Raw genomic sequence first — 24,329 nt, 5'->3', positions numbered from 1 at the left:
AGAAACATGAGTGCAGCTCAGGAGAGAAAAAGCATGAAAAAAGTGTGACCCGCGGGTCAGGATTTTTTCAAAATAATGGAAAGTATCCAAAGCGTCTCAAACTCACGTCATATGATGCCCGAGATCTGAAAGGGCAGAAAAAATTTGCGGAACCTGTTTCCCTGCTTTATATTCTGAACAAGCTGCAAAAACCTGAGTGCAGCTCAGGAGAGAAAATGCAGGCAAAAAGTGTGACCCGCGGGTCAGGATTTTTTCAAAAAAATGAAAAGTATCCAAAGCGTCTCAAACTCACGTCATATGATGCCCGAGATCCGAAACGGCAGAAAAAGTTTGCGGAACCTGTTTCTCTGCTCTAGATTCTGAACAAGCTACAGAAACCTGAGTGCACCTCAGGAGAGAAAAAGCAGGCAAAAAGTGTGACCCGCGGGTCAGGATTTTTTCAAAAAAATGAAAAGTATCCAAAGCGTCTCAAACTCACGTCATATGATGCCCGAGATCCGAAAAGGCTGAAAAAGTTTGCGGAACCTGTTTCCCTGCTCTAGATTCTGAACAAGCTACAGAAACCTGAGTGCAGCTCAGTAGAGAAAAAGCAGGAAAAAAGTGTGACCCGCGGGTCAGGATTTTTTCAAAAAAATGAAAAGTATCCAAAGCGTCTCAAACTCACGTCATATGATGCCCGAGATCCGAAAGGGGAGAAAAAATTTGCGGAACCTGTTTCCCTGCTCTAGATTTTGAACAAGCTGCATAAACCTGAGTGCACCTCAGGAGAGAAAAAAAGGCAAAAAGTGTGACCCGCGGGTCAGGATTTTTTCAAAAAAAAGAAAAGTATCCAAAGCGTCTCAAACTCGCGTCATATGATGCCCGAGATCCGAAAGGGCAGAAAAAGTTTGCGGAACCTGTTTCCCTGCTCTAGATTTTGAACAAGCTGCAGAAACCTGAGTGCACCTCCGGTGAAAAAAAAAAGGCAAAAAGTGTGACCCGCGGGTCAGCATTTTTTCAAAAAAATGAAAAGTATCCAAAGCGTCTCAAACTCACATCATATGATGCCCAAGATCCGAAAGGGCAGAAAAAGTTTGCGGAACCTGTTTCCCTGCTCTAGATTCTGAACAAGCTACAGAAACCTGAGTGCAGCTCAGTAGAGAAAAAGCAGGAAAAAAGTGTGACCCGCGGGTCAGGATTTTTTCAAAAAAATGAAAAGTATCCAAAGCGTCTCAAACTCATATCATATGATGCCCGAGATCCGAAAGGGCAGAAAAAGTTTGAGAAACCTGTTTCCCTGCTCTAGATTCTGAACAAGCTACAGAAACCTGAGTGCAGCTCAGTAGAGAAAAAAAAGGCAAAAAGTGTGACCCACGGGTCAGGATTTTTTCAAAAAAATGAAAAGTATCCAAAGCGTCTCAAACTCGCATCATATGATGTCCGAGATGCGAAAGGGCAGAAAAAGTTTGCGGAACCTGTTTCTCTGCTCTAGATTCTGAACAAGCTACAGAAACCTGAGTGCATCTCAGTAGAGAAAAAGCAGGAAAAAAGTGTGACCGGCAGGTCAGAATTTTTTCAAAAAAATGAAAAGTATCCAAAGCGTCTCAAACTCGCGTCATATGATGCCCGAGATCCGAAAGGGCAGAAAAAGTTTGCGGAACCTGTTTCCCTGCTCTAGATTCTGAACAAGCTACAGAAACCTGAGTGCAGCTCAGGAGAGAAAAAGCAGGAAAAAATTGTGACCCGCGGGTCAGGATTTTTTCAAAAAAATGGAAAGTATCCAAAGCGTCTCAAACTCACGTCATATGATGCCCGAGATCCGAAAGGGCAGAAAAAGTTTGCGGAACCTGTTTCTCTGCTCTAGATTCTGAACAAGCTACAGAAACCTGAGTGCAGCTCAGGAGAGAAAAAGCAGGCAAAAAGTGTGACCCGCGGGTCAGGATTTTTTCAAAAAAATGAAAAGTATCCAAAGCGTTTCAAACTCACGTCATATGATGCCCGAGATCCGAAAGGGCAGAAAAAGTTTGCGGAACCTGTTTCCCTGCTCTAGATTTTGAACAAGCTGCAGAAACCTGAGTGCACCTCAGGAGAGAAAAAAAAGGCAAAAACTGTGACCCGCGGGTCAGGATTTTTTCAAAAAAATGAGAAGTATCCAAAGCGTCTCAAACTCATATCATATGATGCCCGAGATCCGAAAGGGCAGAAAAAGTTTGAGGAACCTGTTTCCCTGCTCTAGATTCTGAACAAGCTACAGAAACCTGAGTGCACCTCAGGAGAGAAAAAGCAGGATTTTTCAAAAAAATGAAAAGTATCCAAAGCGTCTCAAACTCACGTCATATGATGCCCGAGATCCGAAAGGGCAGAAAAAGTTTGCGGAACCTGTTTCCCTGCTTTAGATTCTGAACAAGCTGCAGAAAGCTGAGTGCACCTCAGGAGAGAAAAAAAAGGCAAAAACTGTGACCCGCGGGTCAGGATTTTTTCAAAAAAATGAAAAGTATCCAAAGCGTCTCAAACTCACGTCATATGATGCCCGAGATCCGAAAGGGCAGAAAAAGTTTGCGGAATCTGTTTCCCTGCTCTAGATTTTGAACAAGCTGCAGAAACCTGAGTGCACCTCCGGTGAGAAAAAAAAGGCAAAAACTGTGACCCGCGGGTCAGGATTTTTTCAAAAAAATGAAAAGTATCCAAAGCGTCTCAAACTCATATCATATGATGCCCGAGATCCGAAAGGGCAGAAAAAGTTTGAGGAACCTGTTTCCCTGCTCTAGATTTTGAACAAGCTACAGAAACCTGAGTGCAGCTCAGTAGAGAAAAAGCAGGAAAAAAGTGTGACCCGCGGGTCAGGATTTTTTCAAAAAAATGAAAAGTATCCAAAGCGTCTCAAACTCATGTCATATGATGCCCGAGATCCGAAAGGGCAGAAAAAGTTTGAGAAACCTGTTTCCCTGCTCTAGATTCTGAACAAGCTACAGAAACCTGAGTGCAGCTCAGTAGAGAAAAAAAAGGCAAAAACTGTGACCCGTGGGTCAGGATTTTTTCAAAAAAATGAAAAGTATCCAAAGCGTCTCAAACTCACATCATATGATGCCCGAGATCCGAAAGGGCAAAAAAAGTTTGAGGAACCTGTTTCCCTGCTCTAGATTCTGAACAAGCTACAGAAACCTGAGTGCAGCTCAGTAGAGAAAAAGCAGGAAAAATGTGTGACCGGCGGGTCAGGATTTTTTCAAAAAAATGAAAAGTATCCAAAGCGTCTCAAACTCGCGTCATATGATGCCCGAGATCCGAAAGGGCAGAAAAAGTTTGCGGAACCTGTTTCTCTGCTCTAGATTCTGAACAAGCTACAGAAACCTGAGTGCATCTCAGGAGAGAAAAAGCAGGCAAAAAGTGTGACCCGCCGGTCAGGATTTTTTCAAAAAAATGAAAAGTATCCAAAGCGTCTCAAACTCGCGTCATATGATGCCCGAGATCCGAAAGGGCAGAAAAAGTTTGCGGAACCTGTTTCTCTGCTCTAGATTCTGAACAAGCTACAGAAACCTGAGTGCAGCTCAGTAGAGAAAAAAAAGGCAAAAACTGTGACCCGCGGGTCAGGATTTTTTCAAAAAAATGAAAAGTATCCAAAGCGTCTCAAACTCACGTCATATGATGCCCGAGATCCGAAAGGGCAGAAAAAGTTTGCGGAATCTGTTTCCCTGCTCTAGATTTTGAACAAGCTGCAGAAACCTGAGTGCACCTCCGGTGAGAAAAAAAAGGCAAAAACTGTGACCCGCGGGTCAGGATTTTTTCAAAAAAATGAAAAGTATCCAAAGCGTCTCAAACTCATATCATATGATGCCCGAGATCCGAAAGGGCAGAAAAAGTTTGAGGAACCTGTTTCCCTGCTCTAGATTTTGAACAAGCTACAGAAACCTGAGTGCAGCTCAGTAGAGAAAAAGCAGGAAAAAAGTGTGACCCGCGGGTCAGGATTTTTTCAAAAAAATGAAAAGTATCCAAAGCGTCTCAAACTCACGTCATATGATGCCCGAGATCCGAAAGGGCAGAAAAAGTTTGCGGAACCTGTTTCTCTGCTCTAGATTCTGAACAAGCTACAGAAACCTGAGTGCAGCTCAGGAGAGAAAAAGCAGGCAAAAAGTGTGACCCGCGGGTCAGGATTTTTTCAAAAAAATGAAAAGTATCCAAAGCGTCTCAAACTCATGTCATATGATGCCCGAGATCCGAAAGGGCAGAAAAAGTTTGAGAAACCTGTTTCCCTGCTCTAGATTCTGAACAAGCTACAGAAACCTGAGTGCAGCTCAGTAGAGAAAAAAAAGGCAAAAACTGTGACCCGCGGGTCAGGATTTTTTCAAAAAAATGAAAAGGATCCAAAGCGTCTCAAACTCACATCATATGATGCCCGAGATCCGAAAGGGCAGAAAAAGTTTGAGGAACCTGTTTCCCTGCTCTAGATTCTGAACAAGCTACAGAAACCTGAGTGCAGCTCAGTAGAGAAAAAAAAGGCAAAAACTGTGACCCGCGGGTCAGGATTTTTTCAAAAAAATGAAAAGTATCCAAAGCGTCTCAAACTCACATCATATGATGCCCGAGATCCGAAAGGGCAAAAAAAGTTTGAGGAACCTGTTTCCCTGCTCTAGATTCTGAACAAGCTACAGAAACCTGAGTGCAGCTCAGTAGAGAAAAAGCAGGAAAAAAGTGTGACCGGCGGGTCACGATTTTTTCAAAAAAATGAAAAGTATCCAAATCGTCTCAAACTCGCGTCATATGATGCCCGAGATCTGAAAGGGCAGAAAAAGTTTGCGGAACCTGTTTCTCTGCTCTAGATTCTGAACAAGCTACAGAAACCTGAGTGCAGCTCAGGAGAGGAAAAGCAGGGAAAAACTGTGACCCGCGGGTAAGGATTTTTTCAAAAAAATGAAAAGTATCCAAAGCGTCTCAAACTCACGTCATATGATGCCCGAGATCCGAAAGGGCAGAAAAAGTTTGCGGAAACTGTTTCCCTGCTCTAGATTTTGAACAAGCTGCAGAAACCTGAGTGCACCTCAGGAGAGAAAAAAAAGGCAAAAACTGTGACCGGCGGGTCAGGATTTTTTCAAAAAAATGAAAAGTATCCAAAGCGTCTCAAACTCGCGTCATATGATGCCCGAGATCCGAAAGGGCAGAAAAAGTTTGCGGAACCTGTTTCTCTGCTCTAGATTCTGAACAAGCTACAGAAACCTGAGTGCATCTCAGGAGAGAAAAAGCAGGCAAAAAGTGTGACCCGCCGGTCAGGATTTTTTCAAAAAAATGAAAAGTATCCAAAGCGTCTCAAACTCGCGTCATATGATGCCCGAGATCCGAAAGGGCAGAAAAAGTTTGCGGAACCTGTTTCTCTGCTCTAGATACTGAACAAGCTACAGAAACCTGAGTGCAGCTCAGGAGAGAAAAAGCAGGAAAAAAGTGTGACCCGCGGGTCAGGATTTTTTCAAAAAAATGAAAAGTATCCAAAGCGTCTCAAACTCATATCATATGATGCCCGAGATCCGAAAGGGCAGAAAAAGTTTGAGAAACCTGTTTCCCTGCTCTAGATTCTGAACAAGCTACAGAAACCTGAGTGCAGCTCAGTAGAGAAAAAAAAGGCAAAAACTGTGACCCGCGGGTCAGGATTTTTTCAAAAAAATGAAAAGTACCCAAAGCGTCTCAAACTCACGTCATATGATGCCCGAGATCCGAAAGGGCAGAAAAAGTTTGCGGAATCTGTTTCCCTGCTCTAGATTTTGAACAAGCTGCAGAAACCTGAGTGCACCTCCGGTGAGAAAAAAAAGGCAAAAACTGTGACCCGCGGGTCAGGATTTTTTCAAAAAAATGAAAAGTATCCAAAGCGTCTCAAACTCATATCATATGATGCCCGAGATCCGAAAGGGCAGAAAAAGTTTGAGGAACCTGTTTCCCTGCTCTAGATTTTGAACAAGCTACAGAAACCTGAGTGCAGCTCAGTAGAGAAAAAGCAGGAAAAAAGTGTGACCCGCGGGTCAGGATTTTTTCAAAAAAATGAAAAGTATCCAAAGCGTCTCAAACTCACGTCATATGATGCCCGAGATCCGAAAGGGCAGAAAAAGTTTGCGGAACCTGTTTCTCTGCTCTAGATTCTGAACAAGCTACAGAAACCTGAGTGCAGCTCAGGAGAGAAAAAGCAGGCAAAAAGTGTGACCCGCGGGTCAGGATTTTTTCAAAAAAATGAAAAGTATCCAAAGCGTCTCAAACTCATGTCATATGATGCCCGAGATCCGAAAGGGCAGAAAAAGTTTGAGAAACCTGTTTCCCTGCTCTAGATTCTGAACAAGCTACAGAAACCTGAGTGCAGCTCAGTAGAGAAAAAAAAGGCAAAAACTGTGACCCGCGGGTCAGGATTTTTTCAAAAAAATGAAAAGGATCCAAAGCGTCTCAAACTCACATCATATGATGCCCGAGATCCGAAAGGGCAGAAAAAGTTTGAGGAACCTGTTTCCCTGCTCTAGATTCTGAACAAGCTACAGAAACCTGAGTGCAGCTCAGTAGAGAAAAAAAAGGCAAAAACTGTGACCCGCGGGTCAGGATTTTTTCAAAAAAATGAAAAGTATCCAAAGCGTCTCAAACTCACGTCATATGATGCCCGAGATCCGAAAGGGCAGAAAAAGTTTGCGGAACCTGTTTCTCTGCTCTAGATTCTGAACAAGCTACAGAAACCTGAGTGCAGCTCAGTAGAGAAAAAAAAGGCAAAAACTGTGACCCGCAGGTCAGGATTTTTTCAAAAAAATGAAAAGGATCCAAAGCGTCTCAAACTCACATCATATGATGCCCGAGATCCGAAAGGGCAGAAAAAGTTTGAGGAACCTGTTTCCCTGCTCTAGATTCTGAACAAGCTACAGAAACCTGAGTGCAGCTCAGTAGAGAAAAAAAAGGCAAAAACTGTGACCCGCGGGTCAGGATTTTTTCAAAAAAATGAAAAGTATCCAAAGCGTCTCAAACTCGCGTCATATGATGCCCGAGATCCGAAAGTGCAGAAAAAGTTTGCGGAACCTGTTTCTCTGCTCTAGATTCTGAACAAGCTACAGAAACCTGAGTGCATCTCAGGAGAGAAAAAGCAGGCAAAAAGTGTGACCCGCCGGTCAGGATTTTTTCAAAAAAATGAAAAGTATCCAAAGCGTCTCAAACTTGCGTCATATGATGCCCGAGATCCGAAAGGGCAGAAAAAGTTTGCGGAACCTGTTTCTCTGCTCTAGATTCTGAACAAGCTACAGAAACCTGAGTGCAGCTCAGGAGAGAAAAAGCAGGGAAAAAGTGTGACCCGCGGGTCAGGATTTTTTCAAAAAAATGGAAAGTATCCAAAGCGTCTCAAACTCACGTCATATGATGCCCGAGATCCGAAAGGGCAGAAAAAGTTTGTGGAACCTGTTTCCCTGCTCTAGATTCTGAAGAAGCTACAGAAACCTGAGTGCAGCTCAGTAGAGAAAAAGCAGGAAAAAAGTGTGACCGGCGGGTCAGGATTTTTTCAAAAAAATGAAAAGTATCCAAATCGTCTCAAACTCGCGTCATATGATGCCCGAGATCTGAAAGGGCAGAAAAAGTTTGCGGAACCTGTTTCTCTGCTCTAGATTCTGAACAAGCTACAGAAACCTGAGTGCAGCTCAGGAGAGGAAAAGCAGGGAAAAACTGTGACCCGCGGGTCAGGATTTTTTCAAAAAAATGAAAAGTATCCAAAGCGTCTCAAACTCACGTCATATGATGCCCGAGATCCGAAAGGGCAGAAAAAGTTTGAGGAACCTGTTTCCCTGCTCTAGATTCTGAACAAGCTGCAGAAACCTGAGTGCAGCTTAGTAGAGAAAAAGGAGGAAAAATGTGTGACCCACGGGTCAGGATTTTTTCAAAAAAATGAAAAGTATCCAAAGCGTCTCAAACTCACGTCATATGATGCCCGAGATCCGAAAGGGCAGAAAAAGTTTGCGGAACCTGTTTCCCTGCTCTAGATTTTGAACAAGCTGCAGAAACCTGAGTGCACCTCAGGAGAGAAAAAGCAGGCAAAAAGTGTGACCCGCGGGTCAGGATTTTTTCAAAAAAATGAAAAGTACCCAAAGCGTCTCAAACTCACGTCATATGATGCCCGAGATCCGAAAGGGCAGAAAAAGTTTGCGGAACCTTTTTCCCTGCTCTAGATTTTGAACAAGCTGCAGAAACCTGAGTGCAGCTCAGGAGAGAAAAAGCAGGCAAATGTGTGACCCGCGGGTCAGGATTTTTTCAAAAAAATGAAAAGTATCCAAAGCGTCTCAAACTCACGTCATATAATGCCCGAGATCCGAAAGGGCAGAAAAAGTTTGCGGAACCTGTTTCCCTGCTCTAGATTTTGAACAAGCTGCAGAAACCTGAGTGCACCTCAGGAGAGAAAAAAAAGGCAAAAACTGTGACCCGCGGGTCAGGATTTTTTCAAAAAAATGAAAAGTATCCAAAGCGTCTCAAACTCACATCATATGATGCCCGAGATCCGAAAGGGCAGAAAAAGTTTGCGGAACCTGTTTCCCTGCTCTAGATTCTGAACAAGCTAAAGAAACCTGAGTGCAGCTCAGTAGAGAAAAAGCAGGAAAAAAGTGTGACCCGCGGGTCAGGATTTTTTCAAAAAAATGAAAAGTATCCAAAGCGTCTCAAACTCAGGTCATATGATGCCCGAGATCCGAAAGGGCAGAAAAAGTTTGCGGAACCTGTTTCTCTGCTCTAGATTCTGAACAAGCTACAGAAACCTGAGTGCAGCTCAGGAGAGAAAAAGCAGGCAAAAAGTGTGACCCGCGGGTCAGGATTTTTTCTAAAAAATGAAAAGTATCCAAAGCGTCTCAAACTCACGTCATATGATGCCCGAGATCCGAAAGGGCAGAAAAAGTTTGCGGAAACAGTTTCCCTGCTCTAGATTTTGAACAAGCTGCAGAAACCTGAGTGCACCTCAGGAGAGAAAAAAAAGGCAAAAACTGTGACCCGCGGGTCAGGATTTTTTCAAAAAAATGAAAAGTATCCAAAGCGTCTCAAACTCATATCATATGATGCCCGAGATCCGAAAGGGCAGAAAAAGTTTGAGGAACCTGTTTCCCTGCTCTAGATTCTGAACAAGCTACAGAAACCTGAGTGCACCTCAGGAGAGAAAAAGCAGGAAAAAAGTGTGACCCGCGGGTCAGGATTTTTTCAAAAAAATGAAAAGTATCCAAAGCGTCTCAAACTCGCGTCATATGATGCCCGAGATCCGAAAGGGCAGAAAAAGTTTGCGGAACCTGTTTCTCTGCTCTAGATTCTGAACAAGCTACAGAAACCTGAGTGCAGCTCAGGAGACAAAAAGCAGGCAAAAAGTGTGACCCGCGGGTCAGGATTTTTTCAAAAAAATGAAAAGTATCCAAAGCATCTCAAACTCACGTCATATGATGCCCGAGATCCGAAAGGGCAGAAAAAGTTTGCGGAACCTGTTTCTCTGCTCTAGATTCTGAACAAGCTACAGAAACCTGAGTGCAGCTCAGGAGAGAAAAAGCAGGCAAAAAGTGTGACCCGCGGGTCAGGATTTTTTCAAAAAAATGAAAAGTATCCAAAGCGTCTCAAACTCATGTCATATGATGCCCGAGATCCGAAAGGGCAGAAAAAGTTTGAGAAACCTGTTTCCCTGCTCTAGATTCTGAACAAGCTACAGAAACCTGAGTGCAGCTCAGTAGAGAAAAAAAAGGCAAAAACTGTGACCCGCAGGTCAGGATTTTTTCAAAAAAATGAAAAGGATCCAAAGCCTCTCAAACTCACATCATATGATGCCCGAGATCCGAAAGGGCAGAAAAAGTTTGAGGAACCTGTTTCCCTGCTCTAGATTCTGAACAAGCTACAGAAACCTGAGTGCAGCTCAGTAGAGAAAAAAAAGGCAAAAACTGTGACCCGCGGGTCAGGATTTTTTCAAAAAAATGAAAAGTATCCAAAGCGTCTCGAACTCACATCATATGATGCCCGAGATCCGAAAGGGCAAAAAAAGTTTGAGGAACCTGTTTCCCTGCTCTAGATTCTGAACAAGCTACAGAAACCTGAGTGCAGCTCAGTAGAGAAAAAGCAGGAAAAAAGTGTGACCGGCGGGTCAGGATTTTTTCAAAAAAATGAAAAGTATCCAAAGCGTCTCAAACTCGCGTCATATGATGCCCGAGATCCGAAAGGGCAGAAAAAGTTTGCGGAACCTGTTTCTCTGCTCTAGATTCTGAACAAGCTACAGAAACCTGAGTGCATCTCAGGAGAGAAAAAGCAGGCAAAAAGTGTGACCCGCCGGTCAGGATTTTTTCAAAAAAATGAAAAGTATCCAAAGCGTCTCAAACTCGCGTCATATGATGCCCGAGATCCGAAAGGGCAGAAAAAGTTTGCGGAACCTGTTTCTCTGCTCTAGATTCTGAACAAGCTACAGAAACCTGAGTGCAGCTCAGGAGAGAAAAAGCAGGAAAAAAGTGTGACCCGCGGGTCAGGATTTTTTCAAAAAAATGGGAAGTATCCAAAGCGTCTCAAACTCACGTCATATGATGCCCGAGATCCGAAAGGGCAGAAAAAGTTTGTGGAACCTGTTTCCCTGCTCTAGATTCTGAACAAGCTACAGAAACCTGAGTGCAGCTCAGTAGAGAAAAAGCAGGAAAAAAGTGTGACCGGCGGGTCAGGATTTTTTCAAAAAAATGAAAAGTATCCAAATCATCTCAAACTCGCGTCATATGATGCCCGAGATCTGAAAGGGCAGAAAAAGTTTGCGGAACCTGTTTCTCTGCTCTAGATTCTGAACAAGCTACAGAAACCTGAGTGCAGCTCAGGAGAGGAAAAGCAGGGAAAAACTGTGACCCGCGGGTCAGGATTTTTTCAAAAAAATGAAAAGTATCCAAAGCGTCTCAAACTCACGTCATATGATGCCCGAGATCCGAAAGGGCAGAAAAAGTTTGCGGAACCTGTTTCCCTGCTCTAGATTCTGAACAAGCTAAAGAAACCTGAGTGCAGCTCAGTAGAGAAAAAGCAGGAAAAAAGTGTGACCCGCGGGTCAGGATTTTTTCAAAAAAATGAAAAGTATCCAAAGCGTCTCAAACTCACGTCATATGATGCCCGAGATCCGAAAGGGCAGAAAAAGTTTGCGGAACCTGTTTCTCTGCTCTAGATTCTGAACAAGCTACAGGAACCTGAGTGCAGCTCAGGAGAGAAAAAGCAGGCAAAAAGTGTGACCCGCGGGTCAGGATTTTTTCTAAAAAATGAAAAGTATCCAAAGCGTCTCAAACTCACGTCATATGATGCCCGAGATCCGAAAGGGCAGAAAAAGTTTGCGGAAACTGTTTCCCTGCTCTAGATTTTGAACAAGCTGCAGAAACCTGAGTGCACCTCAGGAGAGAAAAAAAAGGCAAAAACTGTGACCCGCGGGTCAGGATTTTTTCAAAAAAATGAAAAGTATCCAAAGCGTCTCAAACTCATATCATATGATGCCCGACATCCGAAAGGGCAGAAAAAGTTTGAGGAACCTGTTTCCCTGCTCTAGATTCTGAACAAGCTACAGAAACCTGAGTGCACCTCAGGAGAAAAAAAGCAGGAAAAAAGTGTGACCCGCGGGTCAGGATTTTTTCAAAAAAATGAAAAGTATCCAAAGCGTCTCAAACTCGCGTCATATGATGCCCGAGATCCGAAAGGGCAGAAAAAGTTTGCGGAACCTGTTTCTCTGCTCTAGATTCTGAACAAGCTACAGAAACCTGAGTGCAGCTCAGGAGACAAAAAGCAGGCAAAAAGTGTGACCCGCGGGTCAGGATTTTTTCAAAAAAATGAAAAGTATCCAAAGCGTCTCAAACTCACGTCATATGATGCCCGAGATCCGAAAGGGCAGAAAAAGTTTGCGGAACCTGTTTCCCTGCTCTAGATTTTGAACAAGCTGCAGAAACCTGAGTGCACCTCAGGAGAGAAAAAGCAGGAAAAAAGTGTGACCCGCGGGTCAGGATTTTTTCAAAAAAATGAAAAGTATCCAAAGCGTCTCAAACTCGCGTCATATGATGCCCGAGATCCGAAAGGGCAGAAAAAGTTTGCGGAACCTGTTTCTCTGCTCTAGATTCTGAACAAGCTACAGAAACCTGAGTGCAGCTCAGGAGAGAAAAAGCATGAAAAAAGTGTGACCCGCGGGTCAGGATTTTTTCAAAATAATGGAAAGTATCCAAAGCGTCTCAAACTCACGTCATATGATGCCCGAGATCTGAAAGGGCAGAAAAAATTTGCGGAACCTGTTTCCCTGCTTTATATTCTGAACAAGCTGCAGAAACCTGAGTGCAGCTCAGGAGAGAAAAAGCAGGCAAAAAGTGTGACCCGCGGGTCAGGATTTTTTCAAAAAAATGAAAAGTATCCAAAGCATCTCAAACTCACGTCATATGATGCCCGAGATCCGAAACGGCAGAAAAAGTTTGCGGAACCTGTTTCTCTGCTCTAGATTCTGAACAAGCTACAGAAACCTGAGTGCAGCTCAGGAGAGAAAAAGCAGGCAAAAAGTGTGACCCGCGGGTCAGGATTTTTTCAAAAAAATGAAAAGTATCCAAAGCGTCTCAAACTCACGTCATATGATGCCCGAGATCCGAAAAGGCTGAAAAAGTTTGCGGAACCTGTTTCCCTGCTCTAGATTCTGAACAAGCTACAGAAACCTGAGTGCAGCTCAGTAGAGAAAAAGCAGGAAAAAAGTGTGACCCGCGGGTCAGGATTTTTTCAAAAAAATGAAAAGTATCCAAAGCGTCTCAAACTCACGTCATATGATGCCCGAGATCCGAAAGGGCAGAAAAAGTTTGCGGAACCTGTTTCTCTGCTCTAGATTCTGAACAAGCTACAGAAACCTGAGTGCAGCTCAGGAGAGAAAAAGCATGAAAAAAGTGTGACCCTCGGGTCAGGATTTTTTCAAAATAATGGAAAGTATCCAAAGCGTCTCAAACTCACGTCATATGATGCCCGAGATCTGAAAGGGCAGAAAAAATTTGCGGAACCTGTTTCCCTGCTTTATATTCTGAACAAGCTGCAAAAACCTGAGTGCAGCTCAGGAGAGAAAAAGCAGGCAAAAAGTGTGACCCGCGGGTCAGGATTTTTTCAAAAAAATGAAAAGTATCCAAAGCATCTCAAACTCACGTCATATGATGCCCGAGATCCGAAACGGCAGAAAAAGTTTGCGGAACCTGTTTCTCTGCTCTAGATTCTGAACAAGCTACAGAAACCTGAGTGCAGCTCAGGAGAGAAAAAGCAGGCAAAAAGTGTGACCCGCGGGTCAGGATTTTTTCAAAAAAATGAAAAGTATCCAAAGCGTCTCAAACTCACGTCATATGATGCCCGAGATCCGAAAAGGCTGAAAAAGTTTGCGGAACCTGTTTCCCTGCTCTAGATTCTGAACAAGCTACAGAAACCTGAGTGCAGCTCAGTAGAGAAAAAGCAGGAAAAAAGTGTGACCCGCGGGTCAGGATTTTTTCAAAAAAATGAAAAGTATCCAAAGCGTCTCAAACTCACGTCATATGATGCCCGAGATCCGAAAGGGCAGAAAAAGTTTGCGGAACCTGTTTCTCTGCTCTAGATTCTGAACAAGCTACAGAAACCTGAGTGCAGCTCAGGAGAGAAAAAGCAGGCAAAAAGTGTGACCCGCGGGTCAGGATTTTTTCTAAAAAATGAAAAGTATCCAAAGCGTCTCAAACTCACGTCATATGATGCCCGAGATCCAAAAGGGCAGAAAAAGTTTGCGGAAACTGTTTCCCTGCTCTAGATTTTGAACAAGCTGCAGAAACCTGAGTGCACCTCAGGAGAGAAAAAAAAGGCAAAAACTGTGACCCGCGGGTCAGGATTTTTTCAAAAAAATGAAAAGTATCCAAAGCGTCTCAAACTCATATCATATGATGCCCGAGATCCGAAAGGGCAGAAAAAGTTTGAGGAACCTGTTTCCCTGCTCTAGATTCTGAACAAGCTACAGAAACCTGAGTGCACCTCAGGAGAGAAAAAGCAGGAAAAAAGTGTGACCCGCGGGTCAGGATTTTTTCAAAAAAATGAAAAGTATCCAAAGCGTCTCAAACTCGCGTCATATGATGCCCGAGATCCGAAAGGGCAGAAAAAGTTTGCGGAACCTGTTTCTCTGCTCTAGATTCTGAACAAGCTACAGAAACCTGAGTGCAGCTCAGGAGACAAAAAGCAGGCAAAAAGTGTGACCCGCGGGTCAGGATTTTTTCAAAAAAATGAAAAGTATCCAAAGCGTCTCAAACTCACGTCATATGATGCCCGAGATCCGAAAGGGCAGAAAAAGTTTGCGGAACCTGTTTCCCTGCTCTAGATTTTGAACAAGCTGCAGAAACCTGAGTGCACCTCAGGAGAGAAAAAGCAGAAAAAAAGTGTGACCCGCGGGTCAGGATTTTTTCAAAAAAATGAAAAGTATCCAAAGCGTCTCAAACTCGCGTCATATGATGCCCGAGATCCGAAAGGGCAGAAAAAGTTTGCGGAACCTGTTTCTCTGCTCTAGATTCTGAACAAGCTACAGAAACCTGAGTGCAGCTCAGGAGAGAAAAAGCATGAAAAAAGTGTGACCCGCGGGTCAGGATTTTTTCAAAATAATGGAAAGTATCCAAAGCGTCTCAAACTCACGTCATATGATGCCCGAGATCTGAAAGGGCAGAAAAAATTTGCGGAACCTGTTTCCCTGCTTTATATTCTGAACAAGCTGCAAAAACCTGAGTGCAGCTCAGGAGAGAAAAAGCAGGCAAAAAGTGTGACCCGCGGGTCAGGATTTTTTCAAAAAAATGAAAAGTATCCAAAGCGTCTCAAACTCACGTCATATGATGCCCGAGATCCGAAAGGGCAGAAAAAGTTTGCGGAACCTGTTTCCCTGCTCTAGATTTTGAACAAGCTGCAGAAACCTGAGTGCACCTCAGGAGAGAAAAAGCAGAAAAAAAGTGTGACCCGCGGGTCAGGATTTTTTCAAAAAAATGAAAAGTATCCAAAGCGTCTCAAACTCGCGTCATATGATGCCCGAGATCCGAAAGGGCAGAAAAAGTTTGCGGAACCTGTTTCTCTGCTCTAGATTCTGAACAAGCTACAGAAACCTGAGTGCAGCTCAGGAGAGAAAAAGCATGAAAAAAGTGTGACCCGCGGGTCAGGATTTTTTCAAAATAATGGAAAGTATCCAAAGCGTCTCAAACTCACGTCATATGATGCCCGAGATCTGAAAGGGCAGAAAAAATTTGCGGAACCTGTTTCCCTGCTTTATATTCTGAACAAGCTGCAAAAACCTGAGTGCAGCTCAGGAGAGAAAAAGCAGGCAAAAAGTGTGACCCGCGGGTCAGGATTTTTTCAAAAAAATGAAAAGTATCCAAAGCATCTCAAACTCACGTCATATGATGCCCGAGATCCGAAACGGCAGAAAAAGTTTGCGGAACCTGTTTCTCTGCTCTAGATTCTGAACAAGCTACAGAAACCTGAGTGCAGCTCAGGAGAGAAAAAGCAGGCAAAAAGTGTGACCCGCGGGTCAGGATTTTTTCAAAAAAATGAAAAGTATCCAAAGCGTCTCAAACTCACATCATATGATGCCCGAGATCCGAAAAGGCTGAAAAAGTTTGCGGAACCTGTTTCCCTGCTCTAGATTCTGAACAAGCTACAGAAACCTGAGTGCAGCTCAGTAGAGAAAAAGCATGAAAAAAGTGTGACCCGCGGGTCAGGATTTTTTCAAAATAATGGAAAGTATCCAAAGCGTCTCAAACTCACGTCATATGATGCCCGAGATCTGAAAGGGCAGAAAAAATTTGCGGAACCTGTTTCCCTGCTTTATATTCTGAACAAGCTGCAAAAACCTGAGTGCAGCTCAGGAGAGAAAAAGCAGGCAAAAAGTGTGACCCGCGGGTCAGGATTTTTTCAAAAAAATGAAAAGTATCCAAAGCATCTCAAACTCACGTCATATGATGCCCGAGATCCGAAACGGCAGAAAAAGTTTGCGGAACCTGTTTCTCTGCTCTAGATTCTGAGCAAGCTACAGAAACCTGAGTGCAGCTCAGGAGAGAAAAAGCAGGCAAAAAGTGTGACCCGCGGGTCAGGATTTTTTCAAAAAAATGAAAAGTATCCAAAGCGTCTCAAACTCACGTCATATGATGCCCGAGATCCGAAAAGGCTGAAAAAGTTTGCGGAACCTGTTTCCCTGCTCTAGATTCTGAACAAGCTACAGAAACCTGAGTGCAGCTCAGTAGAGAAAAAGCAGGAAAAAAGTGTGACCCGCGGGTCAGGATTTTTTCAAAAAAATGAAAAGTATCCAAAGCGTCTCAAACTCACGTCATATGATGCCCGAGATCCGAAAGGGCAGAAAAAATTTGCGGAACCTGTTTCCCTGCTCTAGATTTTGAACAAGCTGCATAAACCTGAGTGCACCTCAGGAGAGAAAAAAAGGCAAAAAGTGTGACCCGCGGGTCAGGATTTTTTCAAAAAAATGAAAAGTATCCAAAGCGTCTCAAACTCACGTCATATGATGCCCGAGATCCGAAAGGGAAGAAAAAGTTTGCGGAACCTGTTTCTCTGCTCTAGATTCTGAACAAGCTACAGAAACCTGAGTGCAGCTCAGGAGAGAAAAAGCAGGCAAAAAGTGTGACCCGCGGGTCAGGATTTTTTCTAAAAAATGAAAAGTATCCAAAGCGTCTCAAACTCACGTCATATGATGCCCGAGATCCGAAAGGGCAGAAAAAGTTTGCGGAAACTGTTTCCCTGCTCTAGATTTTGAACAAGCTGCAGAAACCTGAGTGCACCTCAGGAGAGAAAAAAAAGGCAAAAACTGTGACCCGCGGGTCAGGATTTTTTCAAAAAAATGAAAAGTATCCAAAGCGTCTCAAACTCATATCATATGATGCCCGAGATCCGAAAGGGCAGAAAAAGTTTGAGGAACCTGTTTCCCTGCTCTAGATTCTGAACAAGCTACAGAAACCTGAGTGCACCTCAGGAGAGAAAAAGCAGGAAAAAAGTGTGACCCGCGGGTCAGGATTTTTTCAAAAAAATGAAAAGTATCCAAAGCGTCTCAAACTCGCGTCATATGATGCCCGAGATGCGAAAGGGCAGAAAAAGTTTGCGGAACCTGTTTCTCTGCTCTAGATTCTGAACAAGCTACAGAAACCTGAGTGCAGCTCAGGAGACAAAAAGCAGGCAAAAAGTGTGACCCGCGGGTCAGGATTTTTTCAAAAAAATGAAAAGTATCCAAAGCGTCTCAAACTCACGTCATATGATGCCCGAGATCCGAAAGGGCAGAAAAAGTTTGCGGAACCTGTTTCCCTGCTCTAGATTTTGAACAAGCTGCAGAAACCTGAGTGCACCTCAGGAGAGAAAAAGCAGAAAAAAAGTGTGACCCGCGGGTCAGGATTTTTTCAAAAAAATGAAAAGTATCCAAAGCGTCTCAAACTCGCGTCATATGATGCCCGAGATCCGAAAGGGCAGAAAAAGTTTGCGGAACCTGTTTCTCTGCTCTAGATTCTGAACAAGCTACAGAAACCTGAGTGCAGCTCAGGAGAGAAAAAGCATGAAAAAAGTGTGACCCGCGGGTCAGGATTTTTTCAAAATAATGGAAAGTATCCAAAGCGTCTCAAACTCACGTCATATGATGCCCGAGATCTGAAAGGGCAGAAAAAATTTGCGGAACCTGTTTCCCTGCTTTATATTCTAAACAAGCTGCAAAAACCTGAGTGCAGCTCAGGAGAGAAAAAGCAGGCAAAAAGTGGGACCAGCGGGTCAGGATTTTTTCAAAAAAATGAAAAGTATCCAAAGCATCTCAAACTCACGTCATATGATGGCCGAGATCCGAAACGGCAGAAAAAGTTTGCGGAACCTGTTTCTCTGCTCTAGATTCTGAACAAGCTACAGAAACCTGAGTGCAGCTCAGGAGAGAAAAAAAGGCAAAAAGTGTGACCCGCGGGTCAGGATTTTTTCAAAAAAATGAAAAGTATCCAAAGCGTCTCAAACTCACGTCATATGATGCCCGAGATCCGAAAGGGCAGAAAAAGTTTGCGGAACCTGTTTCTCTGCTCTAGATTCTGAACAAGCTACAGAAACCTGAGTGCAGCTCAGGAGAGAAAAAGCAGGCAAAAAGTGTGACCCGCGGGTCAGGATTTTTTCAAAAAAATGAAAAGTATCCAAAGCGTCTCAAACTCACGTCATATGATGCCCGAGATCCGAAAGGGCAGAAAAAATTTGCGGAACCTGTTTCCCTGCTCTAGATTTTGAACAAGCTGCATAAACCTGAGTGCACCTCAGGAGAGAAAAAAAGGCAAAAAGTGTGACCCGCGGGTCAGGATTTTTTCAAAAAAATGAAAAGTATCCAAAGCGTCTCAAACTCACGTCATATGATGCCCGAGATCCGAAAGGGCAGAAAAAGTTTGCGGAACCTGTTTCTCTGCTCTAGATTCTGAACAAGCTACAGAAACCTGAGTGCAGCTCAGGAGAGAAAAAGCAGGCAAAAAGTGTGACCCGCGGGTCAGGATTTTTTCTAAAAAATGAAAAGTATCCAAAGCGTCTCAAACTCACGTCATATGATGCCCGAGATCCGAAAGGGCAGAAAAAGTTTGCGGAAACAGTTTCCCTGCTCTAGATTTTGAACAAGCTGCAGAAACCTGAGTGCACCTCAGGAGAGAAAAAAAAGGCAAAAACTGTGACCCGCGGGTCAGGATTTTTTCAAAAAAATGAAAAGTATCCAAAGCGTCTCAAACTCATATCATATGATGCCCGAGATCCGAAAGGGCAGAAAAAGTTTGAGGAACCTGTTTCCCTGCTCTAGATTCTGAACAAGCTACAGAAACCTGAGTGCACCTCAGGAGAGAAAAAGCAGGAAAAAAGTGTGACCCGCGGGTCAGGATTTTTTCAAAAAAATGAAAAGTATCCAAAGCGTCTCAAACTCGCGTCATATGATGCCCGAGATCCGAAAGGGCAGAAAAAGTTTGCGGAACCTGTTTCTCTGCTCTAGATTCTGAACAAGCTACAGAAACCTGAGTGCAGCTCAGGAGACAAAAAGCAGGCAAAAAGTGTGACCCGCGGGTCAGGATTTTTTCAAAAAAATGAAAAGTATCCAAAGCGTCTCAAACTCACGTCATATGATGCCCGAGATCCGAAAGGGCAGAAAAAGTTTGCGGAACCTGTTTCTCTGCTCTAGATTCTGAACAAGCTACAGAAACCTGAGTGCAGCTCAGGAGAGAAAAAGCAGGCAAAAAGTGTGACCCGCGGGTCAGGATTTTTTCTAAAAAATGAAAAGTATCCAAAGCGTCTCAAACTCACGTCATATGATGCCCGAGATCCGAAAGGGCAGAAAAAGTTTGCGGAAACAGTTTCCCTGCTCTAGATTTTGAACAAGCTGCAGAAACCTGAGTGCACCTCAGGAGAGAAAAAGCAGGCAAAAAGTGTGACCCGCGGGTCAGGATTTTTTCTAAAAAATGAAAAGTATCCAAAGCGTCTCAAACTCACGTCATATGATGCCCGAGATCCGAAAGGGCAGAAAAAGTTTGCGGAAACAGTTTCCCTGCTCTAGATTTTGAACAAGCTGCAGAAACCTGAGTGCACCTCAGGAGAGAAAAAAAAGGCAAAAACTGTGACCCGCGGGTCAGGATTTTTTCAAAAAAATGAAAAGTATCCAAAGCGTCTCAAACTCATATCATATGATGCCCGAGATCCGAAAGGGCAGAAAAAGTTTGAGGAACCTGTTTCCCTGCTCTAGATTCTGAACAAGCTACAGAAACCTGAGTGCACCTCAGGAGAGAAAAAGCAGGAAAAAAGTGTGACCCGCGGGTCAGGATTTTTTCAAAAAAATGAAAAGTATCCAAAGCGTCTCAAACTCGCGTCATATGATGCCCGAGATCCGAAAGGGCAGAAAAAGTTTGCGGAACCTGTTTCTCTGCTCTAGATTCTGAACAAGCTACAGAAACCTGAGTGCAGCTCAGGAGACAAAAAGCAGGCAAAAAGTGTGACCCGCGGGTCAGGATTTTTTCAAAAAAATGAAAAGTATCCAAAGCGTCTCAAACTCACGTCATATGATGCCCGAGATCCGAAAGGGCAGAAAAAGTTTGCGGAACCTGTTTCTCTGCTCTAGATTCTGAACAAGCTACAGAAACCTGAGTGCAGCTCAGGAGAGAAAAAGCAGGCAAAAAGTGTGACCCGCGGGTCAGGATTTTTTCTAAAAAATGAAAAGTATCCAAAGCGTCTCAAACTCACGTCATATGATGCCCGAGATCCGAAAGGGCAGAAAAAGTTTGCGGAAACAGTTTCCCTGCTCTAGATTTTGAACAAGCTGCAGAAACCTGAGTGCACCTCAGGAGAGAAAAAAAAGGCAAAAACTGTGACCCGCGGGTCAGGATTTTTTCAAAAAAATGAAAAGTATCCAAAGCGTCTCAAACTCATATCATATGATGCCCGAGATCCGAAAGGGCAGAAAAAGTTTGAGGAACCTGTTTCCCTGCTCTAGATTCTGAACAAGCTACAGAAACCTGAGTGCACCTCAGGAGAGAAAAAGCAGGAAAAAAGTGTGACCCGCGGGTCAGGATTTTTTCAAAAAAATGAAAAGTATCCAAAGCGTCTCAAACTCGCGTCATATGATGCCCGAGATCCGAAAGGGCAGAAAAAGTTTGCGGAACCTGTTTCTCTGCTCTAGATTCTGAACAAGCTACAGAAACCTGAGTGCAGCTCAGGAGACAAAAAGCAGGCAAAAAGTGTGACCCGCGGGTCAGGATTTTTTCAAAAAAATGAAAAGTATCCAAAGCGTCTCAAACTCACGTCATATGATGCCCGAGATCCGAAAGGGCAGAAAAAGTTTGCGGAACCTGTTTCTCTGCTCTAGATTCTGAACAAGCTACAGAAACCTGAGTGCAGCTCAGGAGAGAAAAAGCAGGCAAAAAGTGTGACCCGCGGGTCAGGATTTTTTCAAAAAAATGAAAAGTATCCAAAGCGTCTCAAACTCATGTCATATGATGCCCGAGATCCGAAAGGGCAGAAAAAGTTTGAGAAACCTGTTTCCCTGCTCTAGATTCTGAACAAGCTACAGAAACCTGAGTGCAGCTCAGTAGAGAAAAAAAAGGCAAAAACTGTGACCCGCAGGTCAGGATTTTTTCAAAAAAATGAAAAGGATCCAAAGCGTCTCAAACTCACGTCATATGATGCCCGAGATCCGAAAGGGCAGAAAAAGTTTGCGGAAACAGTTTCCCTGCTCTAGATTTTGAACAAGCTGCAGAAACCTGAGTGCACCTCAGGAGAGAAAAAAAAGGCAAAAACTGTGACCCGCGGGTCAGGATTTTTTCAAAAAAATGAAAAGTATCCAAAGCGTCTCAAACTCATATCATATGATGCCCGAGATCCGAAAGGGCAGAAAAAGTTTGAGGAACCTGTTTCCCTGCTCTAGATTCTGAACAAGCTACAGAAACCTGAGTGCACCTCAGGAGAGAAAAAGCAGGAAAAAAGTGTGACCCGCGGGTCAGGATTTTTTCAAAAAAATGCAAAGTATCCAAAGCGTCTCAAACTCGCGTCATATGATGCCCGAGATCCGAAAGGGCAGAAAAAGTTTGCGGAACCTGTTTCTCTGCTCTAGATTCTGAACAAGCTACAGAAACCTGAGTGCAGCTCAGGAGACAAAAAGCAGGCAAAAAGTGTGACCCGCGGGTCAGGATTTTTTCAAAAAAATGAAAAGTATCCAAAGCGTCTCAAACTCGCGTCATATGATGCCCGAGATCCGAAAGGGCAGAAAAAGTTTGCGGAACCTGTTTCTCTGCTCTAGATTCTGAACAAGCTACAGAAACCTGAGTGCAGCTCAGGAGACAAAAAGCAGGCAAAAAGTGTGACCCGCGGGTCAGGATTTTTTCAAAAAAATGAAAAGTATCCAAAGCGTCTCAAACTCACGTCATATGATGCCCGAGATCCGAAAGGGCAGAAAAAGTTTGCGGAACCTGTTTCTCTGCTCTAGATTCTGAACAAGCTACAGAAACCTGAGTGCAGCTCAGGAGAGAAAAAGCAGGCAAAAAGTGTGACCCGCGGGTCAGGATTTTTTCTAAAAAATGAAAAGTATCCAAAGCGTCTCAAACTCACGTCATATGATGCCCGAGATCCGAAAGGGCAGAAAAAGTTTGCGGAAACAGTTTCCCTGCTCTAGATTTTGAACAAGCTGCAGAAACCTGAGTGCACCTCAGGAGAGAAAAAAAAGGCAAAAAGTGTGACCCGCGGGTCAGGATTTTTTCAAAAAAATGAAAAGTATCCAAAGCGTCTCAAACTCATGTCATATGATGCCCGAGATCCGAAAGGGCAGAAAAAGTTTGAGAAACCTGTTTCCCTGCTCTAGATTCTGAACAAGCTACAGAAACCTGAGTGCAGCTCAGTAGAGAAAAAAAAGTCAAAAACTGTGACCCGCAGGTCAGGATTTTTTCAAAAAAATGAAAAGTATCCAAAGCGTCTCAAACTCACATCATATGATGCCCGAGATCCGAAAGGGCAAAAAAAGTTTGAGGAACCTGTTTCCCTGCTCTAGATTCTGAACAAGCTACAGAAACCTGAGTGCAGCTCAGTAGAGAAAAAGGAGGAAAAAAGTGTGACCGGCGGGTCAGGATTTTTTCAAAAAAATGAAAAGTATCCAAAGCGTCTCAAACTCGCGTCATATGATGCCCGAGATCCGAAAGGGCAGAAAAAGTTTGCGGAACCTGTTTCTCTGCTCTAGATTCTGAACAAGCTACAGAAACCTGAGTGCATCTCAGGAGAGAAAAAGCAGGCAAAAAGTGTGACCCGCCGGTCAGGATTTTTTCAAAAAAATGAAAAGTATCCAAAGCGTCTCAAACTCGCGTCATATGATGCCCGAGATCCGAAAGGGCAGAAAAAGTTTGCGGAACCTGTTTCTCTGCTCTAGATTCTGAACAAGCTACAGAAACCTGAGTGCAGCTCAGGAGAGAAAAAGCAGGAAAAAAGTGTGACCCGCGGGTCAGGATTTTTTCAAAAAAATGGAAAGTATCCAAAGCGTCTCAAACTCACGTCATATGATGCCCGAGATCCGAAAGGGCAGAAAAAGTTTGTGGAACCTGTTTCCCTGCTCTAGATTCTGCACAAGCTACAGAAACCTGAGTGCAGCTCAGTAGAGAAAAAGCAGGAAAAAAGTGTGACCGGCGGGTCAGGATTTTTTCAAAAAAATGAAAAGTATCCAAAGCGTCTCAAACTCATATCATATGATGCCCGAGATCCGAAAGGGCAGAAAAAGTTTGAGGAACCTGTTTCCCTGCTCTAGATTCTGAACAAGCTACAGAAACCTGAGTGCACCTCAGGAGAGAAAAAGCAGGAAAAAAGTGTGACCCGCGGGTCAGGATTTTTTCAAAAAAATGAAAAGTATCCAAAGCGTCTCAAACTCGCGTCATATGATGCCCGAGATCCGAAAGGGCAGAAAAAGTTTGCGGAACCTGTTTCTCTGCTCTAGATTCTGAACAAGCTACAGAAACCTGAGTGCAGCTCAGGAGACAAAAAGCAGGCAAAAAGTGTGACCCGCGGGTCAGGATTTTTTCAAAAAAATGAAGAGTATCCAAAGCGTCTCAAACTCACGTCATATGATGCCCGAGATCCGAAAGGGCAGAAAAAGTTTGCGGAACCTGTTTCCCTGCTCTAGATTTTGAACAAGCTGCAGAAACCTGAGTGCACCTCAGGAGAGAAAAAGCAGGAAAAAAGTGTGACCCGCGGGTCAGGATTTTTTCAAAAAAATGAAAAGTATCCAAAGCGTCTCAAACTCGCGTCATATGATGCCCGAGATCCGAAAGGGCAGAAAAAGTTTGCGGAACCTGTTTCTCTGCTCTAGATTCTGAACAAGCTACAGAAACCTGAGTGCAGCTCAGGAGAGAAAAAGCATGAAAAAAGTGTGACCCGCGGGTCAGGATTTTTTCAAAATAATGGAAAGTATCCAAAGCGTCTCAAACTCACGTCATATGATGCCCGAGATCTGAAAGGGCAGAAAAAATTTGCGGAACCTGTTTCCCTGCTTTATATTCTGAACAAGCTGCAAAAACCTGAGTGCAGCTCAGGAGAGAAAAAGCAGGCAAAAAGTGTGACCCGCGGGTCAGGATTTTTTCAAAAAAATGAAAAGTATCCAAAGCATCTCAAACTCACGTCATATGATGCCCGAGATCCGAAACGGCAGAAAAAGTTTGCGGAACCTGTTTCTCTGCTCTAGATTCTGAACAAGCTACAGAAACCTGAGTGCAGCTCAGGAGAGAAAAAGCAGGCAAAAAGTGTGACCCGTGGGTCAGGATTTTTTCAAAAAAATGAAAAGTATCCAAAGCGTCTCAAACTCACGTCATATGATGCCCGAGATCCGAAAAGGCTGAAAAAGTTTGCGGAACCTGTTTCCCTGCTCTAGATTCTGAACA

This window comes from Rhineura floridana, chromosome 9 (genome assembly GCF_030035675.1).
Source record: "Rhineura floridana isolate rRhiFlo1 chromosome 9, rRhiFlo1.hap2, whole genome shotgun sequence".
Lineage (NCBI taxonomy): Eukaryota > Metazoa > Chordata > Lepidosauria > Squamata > Rhineuridae > Rhineura > Rhineura floridana.
The sequence above is the reverse complement of the archived record's forward strand: the minus strand, read 5'-3'. Positions refer to the sequence as shown.